Consider the following 14,180-nt stretch of genomic DNA (forward strand, 5'->3'; position numbering starts at 1 on the left):
AATTCCCAAAAACCCTCGTTCAACCCTGATACTTTAAAAAACTATCATCCAATATCAAACCTCTCTTTTTTGGCCAAGGCTCTGGAGAGGGTTGTTACTAGAAAACTGCTTGACTATTGATTACTATCTTTCTGCTAATATTTCAATCTGAATTCCGGAAACAACATAGTACTGAGTCAGCACTTTTATGCATAATCAATGACCTATTGATCATGCAGATAATGGGAACCATCAGCACTTGTTCTGTTGGGTATCACTGAATCTTAGGAAACTGACTAGATAAGTGTGTTGGGCTGAGTGGAACTGTTCTTTCTTGGTTTAGTTCTTGTCAAACCGAAAGTACTCCTATCGTGGTGCTGACTGATATGTTTAATGTGTCTTCTGGTGTCCCGGAGGGTTCAGTTCTTGACCCTCTTGTTTTCAATCTCTATACACTTCCATTAGGTAGTTAATTAGAGAATATGGATTGAATTGGATCACCGTCAGCCAGAATCTTGGGAGTTGTTTTAGACTTGGGACTTAGTTCTGAGGCTCAAGTCTCATCTGTGGTTAAATCATTTTTTAGCCAAAATCCGTTCTCTCCTTTCACAAAAAGACTCTGATTCCGATTTACGTCTTTGTAACATCTCGAAATGATTATTGCAATGCACTGTTGTGTGGGTTATCTTCTAAACTGGTATATCAGTTATAGTTAGATCAGAACGCTGCTGCAAGAATATTGACAGGCAAAAATAAAATGGAAAACATTGCCCCTGTCCTAAAAGCACTATACTGGCTACTTTTTTTTTTTTGGGGGGGGGGGGGTAGTTTTTAAGATCCTTTTGTTGGCCTTTAAGGCTGTGCAGGGAACTGGTCCTTCATATTTGACATAATTATTGCATGAAGCTGAGCTGCTGGCTGTTCCATCAACTAGATGCGTTACATTGGGAGGTCGAAGCTTCTCTTTGTGTGCTCCGACTCCTTGGAACTCACTGCCACTATTTCTGAGAGGCTCTGATTCTGTAGAAAAATGTGAATCTATGCTTAAAACACACTTGTTTTCCTTTGCTTTTGATAATTAAATGATTTTTAGCATAACTTATAATGGATGTTTCACACTTATTTATATATTGTAATGGCTTTTATATTAACTCTGTATTAACTTAAAAACATGCTTTTAAAAAGTGGGACAGAGGCTCCCACTGACCATCAGTTTTCCACCTTCTTACATTCTTGTATTCTTGGGACTGCTGTGGTGAGAGAAAATAATTTGGCATTTTAAATTGAAGAGAAAAGGTTTGACATAATTGGACAAGCTAACATGTATGAGCAAGCTTGACAAATGACAATTTACTTCAAAAGATACTTTTAAAAGTTTGCATTTAAATGAAAAACAAACTAATGTTAACAAACAAAAAGAAACATAAGCTGTGGATCCTAAAGACCTGGGAAAATTAAAGGGCTATTTCATATCTACCCTCTATCCAAAGTTGCAGTTGCTCAGCTGTAGTTTTCAGCCCTTCCTACAGCAGCGCTTCTCAAACTTGTCAATAATCTTTTAATTAATTCTGAAACTGGCTCCCTTGTTGCAGAAAATGGTCAGAGGAATTTGTTTTTGCAGCTTGCTTTCCACGGTTGATCAGCTGTTTAATGGCAGCGGATCCTATTCCCTGAGTTATGTTAATTTAATGAAATGGCGCATACCTTTCAAAATTGTTTGATATTTCCTTCCACTAGAATAATGGTCATTCTATTCTTGAATAACATTTGAATCAGCAAAAAAAAATGAAACAGCAATTAAGTCAGCTGGGAAAGAAAAAACATACCTTACGGTGAAAGGAATGATTATGTTTCTAGATTGAGAACACCCAATTTTTTGCTCTCAAAACCGTTAGTGGAAGTGAGTTGCATCTAACCAAATGAGGTCTTTGATTCATTGCTCTTACCGCCAGCTTGGCCAAAGCAAAATCCCACAAAACAGTTCATGAATTGTATGGCCCTTGCATAAGAGTACACAGTCTTGAAGAAATGCACATTCATGGAATTTTACTGGTCATGGATCTCTCTGTACAAGGAAGCTCTTTAAGTGTACACAGTCTTGAAGAAATGCACATTCATGGAATTGTACTGGTCATGGATCTCTCTGTACAAGGAAGCTCTTTAAGTGTACACAGTCTTGAAGAAATGCACATTCATGGAATTTTACTGGTCATGGATCTGTCTGTAAAAGTAACTCCTTTCATTTAGTCAATTATCTATATAAACATTACAGGACCTGCTAACTCAGCAGCATGCTTAAATTATTCTGATATAGTACTGTGTTTGTTTTTGTATGGCTGTGTGACAGATCAAAGCTCTGCCCTTTTTAAATTGGCAGGGATGGGGTTAATTTCCCCTACCTGCCTGGGTTTATTATGTTCAGGTGGCTGGGGTTGATTAGTTGATTAGATGATTGACTTAATTAATGATCAATCAGCGCCCAGCCACCTGACATAAAAGGAGGCCTCTACTTCCTCATTTGAGGAGAGGGAGCGGAGGAAGCAGGTTGGTGGTTTTTGGTTGTTTGTATTTTTGAAATGTTGAAATTGTGAAATTTTGAATCCAGAGAAAGCATTGCCCAGCCTGGAAACCTTATTTTTTTGTGAGTTTTGCTTTTTGGTCTTGCTTTATTTGTGTTTGAACCTTTTTGTTTTGCCCTTGGCACTTTATTTTTGTGTTTATTTATAATAAAAGTATATATTTTTTAACTGCAGTCTGTCTCTGGGCCTCTATCCACTCGCCAGTCTGCCAAATTTGGTGTCAGGAGTGGGATATAGCGCCACCTAGAGGCTCAGAGCAAGATAATCAATATATTAAGTGGAATATATATGTACCTTATAGGCTCATATATATATATATATATATATATATATATATATATATATATATATTTATTTTTTGGAATTTTTGTGACAATTTTTTTTTTTTTGATTATGGGAAAGAAGAGCAGACAGTGGCAAAGGCAGGAAAAGCAGCAGCTGAAGAAATGTAAGCTGCTGCAGCCACCGCTGGAGGACCCGGCCATCCTCTTCCCCTGGTGTTCCTGGTGCAGGAAGGAGGACCATCGTTGGCGGTCCTGCCCAGACATACCACCGACATACTGGTATGGCCGGTGTGAGGAGGATGGCCACAACTGGGCAGGATGCCCCTACAACCAGGCCCAGGAAGAGGTGCAGTGTTCACCCCAAGCAGCAGAGGCCACCCCAGTACCTCCAGCACCACCACCTTCACCACCATCCCAGGAGATCTGGGACTGGTTGATGCACCCTGAGGCAGACCTCGTCCACGACCTCCCCATAGTTATCAACATGCTGTGGCGTCGAAATGGGGAGAAGTGGGAACAGTGGGAGGAACAACACCACCCGGGGTCCTTCCCAGAGGTTGCCCTCGTGGCAGTTAATTACCTGGCGGTAGACATGGGAGATGCCCCAGTCACTCCAATAAAGAGGGAGGAGCCGCCGCTCCGAGAGCCAGAGAGGGGTGAGCCGCCGCTCCGAGAGCCAGAGAGGAGGAGCCGCCGCTCCGAGAGCTAGAGAGGGAGGAGCTATGGCCCAAGAATGCCTGCCTTGCACCGCTCAGGGATGCTACGCCCGCTCCGCTCAGGGTCGACGCATTTGGATCGCCTGGGGCTGCCTGCTGCTACGCATCACCTGGGGTTGCCTGCTGCTCTGCATGGCTTGGGACTGCTGGTGTCCCCTTTTTGTTTTCTAGGGTTGCCGAGGGTCCTCCGCCGTCGCCGCCTCCGCCACTAGAGGGAGCCGGGCCGCCGTCACCATACAACCTTGGAGATCCGGGGGGCCCCCTCAACCGAAGAAGGCTTGGGGGCTCCGACATCAACCCCGCCCACCACAGCCCACCAAAACAGCCCACCCAGGGGGTTGGAGGGGGGAGTTAGCCGATTACGGCCGGTGTACATTGTACATGGGGGGAGGTGTGTGCCTTTTTAAATTGGCAGGGATGGGGTTAATTTCCCCTACCTGCCTGGGTTTATTATGTTCAGGTGGCTGGAGTTGATTAGATGATTAACTTAATTAATGATCAATCAGCGCCCAGCCACCTGACATAAAAGGAGACCTCTACTTCTCATTTGAGGAGAGGGAGCTGAGGAAGCAGGTTGGTGGTTTTTGATTGTTTGTATTTTTGAAATTTTGAATCCAGTTAAGGCATTTCCCAGCCTGGAAACCTTATTTTTTTTTTAAGTTTTGCTTTTTGGTCTTGCTTTATTTGTGTCTGAACCTTTTTGTTTTGCCCTTGTGCACTTTATTTTTGTGTTTATTTATAATAAAAGTTTTTTTTTTTTTTTTTTGAACTGCAGTCTGTCTCTGGGCTTCTATCCACTAGTCAGCCTGCCACAGGCCGTTTCAGAGAGAAAGAAAATATAATCATTTTATTGAACACAAAAATGTTTTGAATGAGAGGGACTCATTTGACCTATCAGTGTTTGTTTCTAAATATCTAATTGATCCCAGAACTGCATTGCACATCATTATAACCTCCCTTGATTAAGGCAAACAGTTACAAATGATCTGAAGTATAGTAAAAATTGCAATCATCTGCTAACACATATTGGATGCTGGGGGTCACTCACTTGTGCAGTGTTGTTGTTTCCAGTTAAGTACAAAATAAGTTCAGGATGCCATCTGGAGAAGATAACCAGGATGGAACAAAATTATTGAATATTAGTGGTCTCAAACGCATGTACAATGGTGGTGAACCTATGCCTTAGACCACAATTCTGCCAACCGGGGGTGATTCTTATCAATCATGTGGCCCTATAGGGGTTGTCAAGAGCAACTTGGTAAGGATCTGAAATATCACAATTATGTTAAGGAGGTATTCTTTTGTATATATTTTTTTTGTTTCAGTCGTCACATTATTGCCTCAAGCACCTATGCATTCTCTAATGGGCTGTCAAACACATCTCTGTAAATACAGAAGTACCCCCTGACTCAGCCTCTAGTGGATGCAAAATGCATCAGTAAGAAATGCAGCATACTGTATAAGATGTGTGTCTTGTGTTGTACAGGTCGGTGGTTGCAGGAGAACAGCTGAATGTATCAGAGATGTCACAGAAGACAATGTTGACAGCCCTTTTTGAGGCCACCACACTGCTTTAAACTTCTACATTTTACAAAGACATCAGAATGTGACAACCGACAGAAAATAATATGCAAAGTGAATCTAAAGAAGAAGAATTCGTTAGTTAAGATAACTGTTGTATTTCACAACCTTGCCAAGTTCCCCTTTAAGATCTCTTAGCTCTTCAGTGATGTCAATCCTAAGAGAACCAAAACCTCTGTGTATTCTGCATTTTAATGTATTTAATGTATTTTTTTCAAGCCAGTTAGCAACATCCAAATTAAGCTGTTTCTTGTTCCCTGAATAATTGGACTTTCCCTGGCAGTTTTTGTTTCCTGATTACCATATACATTTTTCGTTTGCAATGAGCACTGTTTGATTATACTGTCTTGCATGAGCTTCTCAGGTAAGGAAGACAAGATATTAGACTTGCTTTTAAGTAAAAGCGTTAAAAAAAAAAATTCCCGTCGATCCAGAAACTAGATATATATATATATATATATATATATATATATATATATATATATATATATATCTATATATATTATATATATTAAAACAGTGTGTCCTCCCAAAAAAAAGACTTCAATATCAACTTGTAGCTTGAGGACATCAAAGACCTCAGAAGTTGAAACATGTTCCTTAACTAACATTTAGAAGTCACCAGCTCCTTAAGAAAACAAGCGCCCCATTTAAACAAATGTGGCTGTCTAGGACAAACGTTACCAGTAATGTGTTATTGCACACCTGTGACCTATTCTGGGATAAACCAAATCATAAACTAAAAGGTTTAGTTCTAATAGGAGGAAAACTGGAAATCTGACTTGGGTTTGTAAAACTACATGGAGAGTTACTAGCTACTAGTTTTAAAGATATGACCTAAATTAGGTTTTCTTTTTAGGACCAGGAAGGCCTTTTCCCTATCTAGCAGGTTAAAGTTATAGACTGCTACTATTTTCCCAGTTTTAGGTAATGGTGGTTATATTTACCAGTTTGCTTGTATAGGATCAACCTATACCCACAGGGATCTGCCACAGCTGGATCTTTATAGTACCAGGGAATACACTTTAGTGTGAGTAATCTAAAAAAAAGAAAAACACAGATAGGTGGTTGGTGCAATTCATGGTTATTCCTAAGTGCTGTAGTGTGGTAAAATGCCCTAATCAAATCCATCTGGAGCATTTCAGCTAGTGTCTTCATAACAACAATATGCCAAAAGCCAGTCGTTGAATCAGGCAGCTTTAAGTGTTTTGTTTTATTCAGTACAACATAATGGTTTCTAGTTCTGTTTTCATTGAAAAGGTTAAAATATAAATGTCAAAAGAAATGTTTTAAAATATAAATGTCCGTATTGAGAAAATAGAAACATTAAACTCTTTGGATGACATAGTCGTTTTGTAATGATATATTTGATGAGGGGGAGTGAGGTTTAGAAAATCCATTCACTTTATTTTCTGTATGATTCAGACCTTTATCATAAGTCATTTGAGTGTATTGTACCTTTTTTTCCCCAAAATGAAAAAGATGTCTTAGTTGTGACTCAGTCCAATGGAATCAGACCCAACTATGTGGATTGTGAATTTAGACACACGCTTCTACATCAGAGGACACTGTGAGTGAAGTGAGTTTCAATGTAACTTTTAAAGTGATGCTTTTTAACATTATTTAAAAATGCTATGTAATATGTAACATCTGTGTGTGACATGCCTGGGAACCTTTATACAAATGTATGGTGTTCTGTAAATGTAAATTCAGTAAATAAATAAATAAATAGTGAACCATCATTTAAAAATCATGTTAAACAAATATTTTAAATCATAGTTGTATGTTATATCTCAAAGTATTTACTCACAGTTTTTTTTTTTTTTTTTTTTTTAATTAATTTTTGAAAGGCGGAAAAACTTTCAGCGGTTTTTGGTCTTAAAACAAATGCCTGACGCATTTACAAAACAAATGCCTTGAGTCCTGAAAAGACATAGAAAAAAATAAGGTAGTTCTAGTTTTGCAAAATCAATACGTGCTTTTCTCTCTTCCACAACTGCAGGTGCATGCTTTGAATATATGCCCTTGGTTTCTTATAGTCATACATATTTGATGGTGATAATGTGGCTTGGGTTCATACCTTTGATTTCTTTTTCATGTACAACATTGTTTGCATACAGCAGTTTTCATGATGAGGGTTTTAAAGATGGTACTGTAGAAAATAAATGGCAGGTAAAAGTATGCAAGAAGGAAGATGACCCAGAAAAATCCATATCATTTAACATCCTCTGAAACTGGATCTTTCCTGCAGGGAATATAAGGTGTAGTATTTTGATACTGTATGTGTATTCAGATCTTGAAACGTCAACTGAGAAAGTAAGGTAGGGAAATACATTATACACAACTCAAGGATAGCCTTGAATATCTAGTGGTTCACTGTAACCCCCTCTCTGAGTTTTGTGTTTTTGCGGTTTGTCTGGTTCTGTACTAGTTGATATGACAACCCCATACAAGGAGTTAGACTGCAGTAACTTGATTAATTTCCTTTACACATGTACATGCACATGAATGTGTCTGCCTGGAGAATGGAGTAACTTTTAACAAGGCTGGAGGTACAAAACAAGTGAGTGCCAGGTATGGGGTTGGATTGTAGGGCCAACATGTTGGCAAGGTTTTCCACTGAGGCCCATCATTTATATTTGCTTATGCATACTTGTAGAATGAGAATGTTTTCAAAAAGGAAGTGCCCTATACCTTCTGACTGGGTGAGTCAGTGCCCCAGGACTGTATGTCTAAGGTGGAAAGAATGTACCTCCGACACCCACCCCAATAGGACAATGCAGGCTTGAATGTTGGCAGAAGAAATCGATCCATTAGATCAGCCTGCCAAATATGTCCTTTGAATGTGGGCCAGTCTTTTATTGCCCAGAAGATTTTATGTCTCCAGATTACCTTCTGAACCTTTATTTCTTTTTTTAATTCAGTTTTCTACCCAGTTTGAAATGCACAGTTTGAATGTTACTTCAGCATTGCAATCAAATACTGATCAGAAAGACTTAAGAGAAATGGATGACCTCCATTCCCTCTGTCAAGCAGGTCACCTCGTTTTCACCTACCAAACAGAAGCAACTGATGTTGTCAAGCTGCTGACCCTTGAGTGCAAGGAGCCCGGATTGGGAAGTGTCTGCCTGAGCTAACAGAGCACATGAGCAGTTGGGGTTGCTTAAGTGCAATGAGGCAAACTATCCCCAAGGCCCAAAGGCCCAAAGGCCCATATATCAGGATCTGAACCACAATTGTATGCATCACCCTGCTTGTGTGGCTGTGCTTCTACTGAGTGACCACTGGGGACAGAATGAAATCATTGAGTGTGTCTTATACACAATACTGTATGTACAGGTTGTGTACGTTTACATATATTGAGTATATGTGTAAAATGCATTTGAACGGACATCATTCTTATTTTACGCATTATAGGATAAGGAATATGTAAAATAATTCTGCAGTGTGACAAATGTGTCTTTGGCTTAACTTTCCATGGATTTTAGAATACATATTAAGTTTGCATTAGTACTGGTACTAACCTATTTATTTAAAGTTAACTTGTGAACATGTACGACACATTACATTGTGCTATTGTGGATTATTTTTTTGGCAGCCACTATAGGTTCATTGTTAATATCCTGAAAGAATGTAATTACCTACTACATTAAGCTAGACAGCTGATTGATGGGAATGAGTCCCAGAGATGCAAATGGAGATAGATTGTTTTTCTGTTATTAATAGAGTTTGCTGGTCTGTTTGTAAGCTCATTTGGTAATCAGCAAGACAGTGTAGACATGAAATTTCAGGGGCATTCAGACAAAATCAATCCAGAAAGATGGGCTTACAAAGCATCTTGGTGCGTGTCTTACAATATCGCTGTTATCTAAACTAGTATGTTCTTGCTGTTGTTTGGAAACACTGTCTGTATCATTTTCTGTTCAAACCCTAATGGCATTTCAAAACTCTTTAAAACTGAATGCATTCTTGTGGCCTCAAAAGAGCTCAGTGAAAAAGTCTGTAAAATAAATCAATTCACTTTTCGACTTTAAAGGAACAAACAATATAACAGTTGACGTTAAAGGGGTTAAAGCTGGTACAGCAGTGTAACCATCAATCTGTTCCCCTGTAACACTCTGCCCCCAGTGAATACAGGAAAGACCACCATCATATAAGAAATAGCACCACCAAGGGTTTTAAATTAAACCACATACATTGTATCTCTTTTTTTGTTTGTTTGGGGTATTTTGTCGAGCATTTTACAAACACATCATGGCCAAATTAAATAATATTGCATTCTGGTTTACTTGATTAATGACTTCATTACGCAGACAAATGTGTATGTATAAAAATGTCCCTAAAACAACCCATTATGTTTAATTTTTATTGCCTTGTCATGTGTTTCCTGCATGTTGCCCATCTACAAATATGCAGTAAATGAGTATCACTGATTTGGGGAAAGCTGCAATCATACACAGACACATAAAATACATAACACGTGTTTTCTTTTTTTTTCGATAAACCATTTCTGTATTTTGTTAAAGTCACTGTGCAGAAAATGATTTAAATATATACGAAAAATAGGTGGGAATGTTTTTCATTGTAACCTGGCAAGCTTTTGCTGGATTAACTTTATTGTGGTGGTATTCTACCAGTGGTGATTGCGAGCCATGTGCCACAGATTAGCAGTGTCTACCAGTGTCTAATAATATCCAGTGAATGGCTACACATGAGAAATGTGACACCGCTATTAAAAATTCCCATTTTCTGTGAAGGCTCTGTGTGTTTCAGTTTGAAGGAACCTTAATGGCTCTGGAGCAGTGAACCGGTCATATATTTTAGGCTCATCAAAGTGAGGTATGACAGAGCTGATCAGTGTGGACAAGAACTTTCAAGGTCAGGTGGTGCTCAGGAGTGAACGAGACCAATAGAATAAATCTGGGGAAAAAAAGCAAGTTGAGAGCATTTTGCTGTGAGTGCTTATCTGTGAGATTTTTAGTTAAATTCAGAATTTAAGATCAGTATGGTTTACATTTCTAAACATAGACTAAGCCGTACTGACATTTAAGTAAGTAAACTACATTTGTAGTGTTGTAATTGATTAAACTGTCAATATTAAATTTACGTCCAGACAGTGGGTGGTTAAAAATGTTTGTATCATGTGTATTAGAACAGTGGAGCACTGATTTTAGCTAACCAATTTCCATTGCTTTTGGGGGGTTTATACATAGACAATACCAAACTATCTTTAATGTTTCTTCCTTGTTTAAAACTAAATCTGGGATATATACTTCTTAGTGACTGAAGCTGTGGATCAAATCCAAAACAACCTGTGGGCAAAGGGTTATAAGACCCTGACAAACCAAGATACATATACCTTATATGTCACACACACCACAGATATATATATCTATCTTAATATATATATACGTATTTTTTTTAAAAATTAGAATACATGTATGTCTGTCTCCAGTCACAAGATTGAACACGGTGAAGTCATTGGTTGCTGACTGAGAATTGCGAGTGGGTACAACACACTATCCCATGCAAAGGAATCTCATTGCAAAATCTCATGCTTAAACTTTGGGAGCCGACTGAAATCAATTGACCGATCCTGTAAATGTGATGTGCTCACAACCCCAGCAGACACGCGGTGATCCTCAGTTGTGCTCATGACCCCAGCAGACACGCGGTGATCTTCAGTTGTGCTCACAACCCCAGCAGACACGCGGTGATCCTCAGTTGTGCTCATGACCCCAGCAGACACGTGGTGATCCTCAGTTGTGCGCATAACCCCAGCAGACACGTGGTGATCCTCAGTTGTGGTCATGACCCCAGCAGACACGAGGTGATCCTCAGTTGTGCTCATGACCCCAGCAGACACGCGGTGATCCTCAGTTGTGCTCATGACCCCAGTGGACACATGGTGATTGCGTGCAGTTGGTTTATTCACCCTGGCTATATACTCAGCCCTTCATTTCCAGCTTGTAGAGAACAAAGGAAGGCCAGTGGCTAAGATTAATTGATAATCAATAAATAAATTAACCTCTGGCCATATTCCACACTTGTCCTAACCAGGGATGGTAAGTAAGTGGGTAAGTATTTTGGTTTTCTCCTACAGACAATGGCCATTATGCTTTTGCACCTGGCAACAGTGGAGTAGCTAAGGGGGTGGTTTTTGACCCCTCCCCCCGAAATTCATTATTCACTGACATGGGAGAAAAAAATGTCCTCCACCTGCGACACTGTAAACCCCCATCCCAACCAATGTAATCTCTGACACTGAAAAAAAAAGAAATCAGTCAAACACATATCTAGTTGTGATTGGGCAGTCCTTTCATTTTTACACCAGATTCAGCTTTCGATTCCTTTGATTGGACAACGCTTGTGCACATACTGTTCCAACTGGCGTGCAATAAGGCGTCCAAATCGAATATTAATATAGAAATTATGGCCTCAGCTAATACTAGCATTACGGAAAAAAGAAAAAAATAACCAAAAAATCAGTGATTTTTTCATTTGTCTTACTTCCTTAAACCAGTGGTTTTCAACCTTTTCATTTCAGAAAATAAATAATGTACATTAACAGTTAATAAACAAAATAAAACAAAAAAAGACTCTTAAAATATAGTGTGACCGTTTGGAGTGTAGATCATTTTTACATAAAGAAACATTTTTATAAATTATTACCACTTTGGAAAAATCAAACTCCCACCCCGAAACAAAATCCTATCTACGCCACTGCCTGGCAGCACTTCAGTAAAAAAAGACAGACTTCTTCAGATTCTGGATTCGGTTTTGTGCACTTGACAATTGTCTTTCCTTCAGAACTGCTGTAATTTGACTGGATGTCTAGAAGTCCAGGTGACATCTTAGTTGGCATTATTTAGAAGCTTATCCACTTGGAAAACATTGTTTTCTGTTTATAATCCAGTGTGCTTTAGCTGACTTAATTCTTAATTCTGTGACACTTCATTTTTTTTAACGCATTCATTAGTCTGAATAATTTTGTGTTTTGTGTTATACCTAGGCAAAAATAAATATATGCGATTGTCTCTCCCTTTCTTTTATTATAGGTTAGAAGGCTATATATGCCTTTCAACTTTCCAGCCTTTTCCCTTTTGTAATTTAATGTCTCAATTGTTGTTTGTTTTTTTTTGTTTGTTTTTTTTCTGTAGCAAATTATCACCAGGCTACTTGGTTGCCAACTCCAATATATCTCTCAACATGCAGTGGGTCACATGGCTGGGCAGCACAGCATGCCATTGGTGAAAAGATGTTCCCATGGTAACACAGCTGGGTATGCCTTCATGGGAAAATGTAAACAGTGACTGAGCATGGAGGATTTATGTGAATTGATTTCCAATCTTGTTATTTCAGATTTCCACGGTACAACAACAGAAAAGCATGCTGAAATCTACTTTGAAAAAAACGCAGACTGTGAATGTTGTTTTTATATAAGCATGAACGCCTATGAAATGGGTAATTCCTTATACAAGGAATTACCCATTTCATATGTTTTGGTAATGAATCCAAGAGATTTAAAGTCTCTTTTCCCAGAGAATGTTTGGACATTGTTTCACTGCCACTCAACTCACAACATGACTCTATTATATTATTTTTTGGTTTACTCAGCCTCTTAACAAGTAATAATTAATTGAGCTATGATTTACAACTGAATTCAATCCTAGCACCACCATCAGCATTTTGATTTTATTGGTCAATTTTAGCATCTCAGTTATTGGATGTTCATGACATCATCTCTGTCTTTTTTGCACGAGGGTGGGGAGGGGGGGGGGGGGGCTCCACTGACTCAGCTGCTAGAAATAAAATAAATTTTAAAAACATTTGGAGGCCCTTCTCAAATGGTTCATCATATCAAAGAAAATAGGCATCTTTGACGTGCTGGTCAGTTATACAAGACATTTCGAAATAACATAATGCATATGTTAAACGTGTTTAGAGAAAGGCTTTTGCCTTGCGGTTAAGATGCTCACTTGAGGTGTGCATGGCCGTCGGTTTGTGCCCAGCCTCTGCCCTGTTACATTGCTGCAATGACGTGCCGGCCAAGGTTAAGGGAGGAAGGGTGTAATTGGCAGTCTTGTGTGATTTGTAGCAGTCCAAATAAGTAACCCTTCACAAAAATTGGCTCAGTTGGCACTGTGCAAAAATCGGAGACCATGGTTTTTTTTCCCTCACCCCCTAGGGGGGGGTGGTATTTTGGATATGTATTATATTATACTGTGTTTTAAATATGATAGCTATAGGGTTTTGTTTAGTTCAATTATTTTGTTGGGCTTCATTGAACAGCTTGTTGGTTGTAGGGATCTCTTGAAAGAGGCTGTAGTGCAGAGGAAATGCTCATCTGTCATGGGAAAGTGAAGATGTTTATTCAATTTGTTTTTTGTATGTGTGCAGTAATATATATATAAAAAAGAAAGGTTATTTTCAGAACAAAATTTGAAGGTGCATACATTGCCTTCTGCTGTCTTGTTTCATTACAGGAATGATAATCTAATAATAAGCAAAGCCCACTCACTTAAATAGATTTCCAAACAGCATTTCCAATCCAATAAAAGCACATTCCCTTCCACAAAACAGAGGGAATACAATCTATTTACTTGGCTTTTGTCGGCTATTGTCAAAGTGATTGTTTTTGAAAGGAAATGACTGCCACTATTTTTAATAGCACACCTTGGAACAATCTATATTATTTAGAGGTCAGGATTTTGCACACTAAAATGCGCTAAAACACTAAAACTAAAACTTTTTTTTTTTAAATATGTAATCGAAGCAAATTTGTACATTTATGTTTTAAAGATATGCCCTTCTAAGGTTATAAAAAAAACAACTGTAAGTGTATATTTCACTTGGGATAGTTCAGGACAAAAAGTACTACAAATGTTAACCTATACGTGGGGTTCAAGGGGCGGAGCTAGGCACCAACAACCTATCATCTCCTGTCATCAATTAAATCTACCTTATTTAAACATTAGTCACCTCTACCTAGCTGTCTTGTGTTTTTTCGTTTGGCGTAAACCTAAGCGATTTCAAGACCC

Source organism: Polyodon spathula, chromosome 1, assembly GCF_017654505.1.
Source record: "Polyodon spathula isolate WHYD16114869_AA chromosome 1, ASM1765450v1, whole genome shotgun sequence".
NCBI lineage: Eukaryota > Metazoa > Chordata > Actinopteri > Acipenseriformes > Polyodontidae > Polyodon > Polyodon spathula.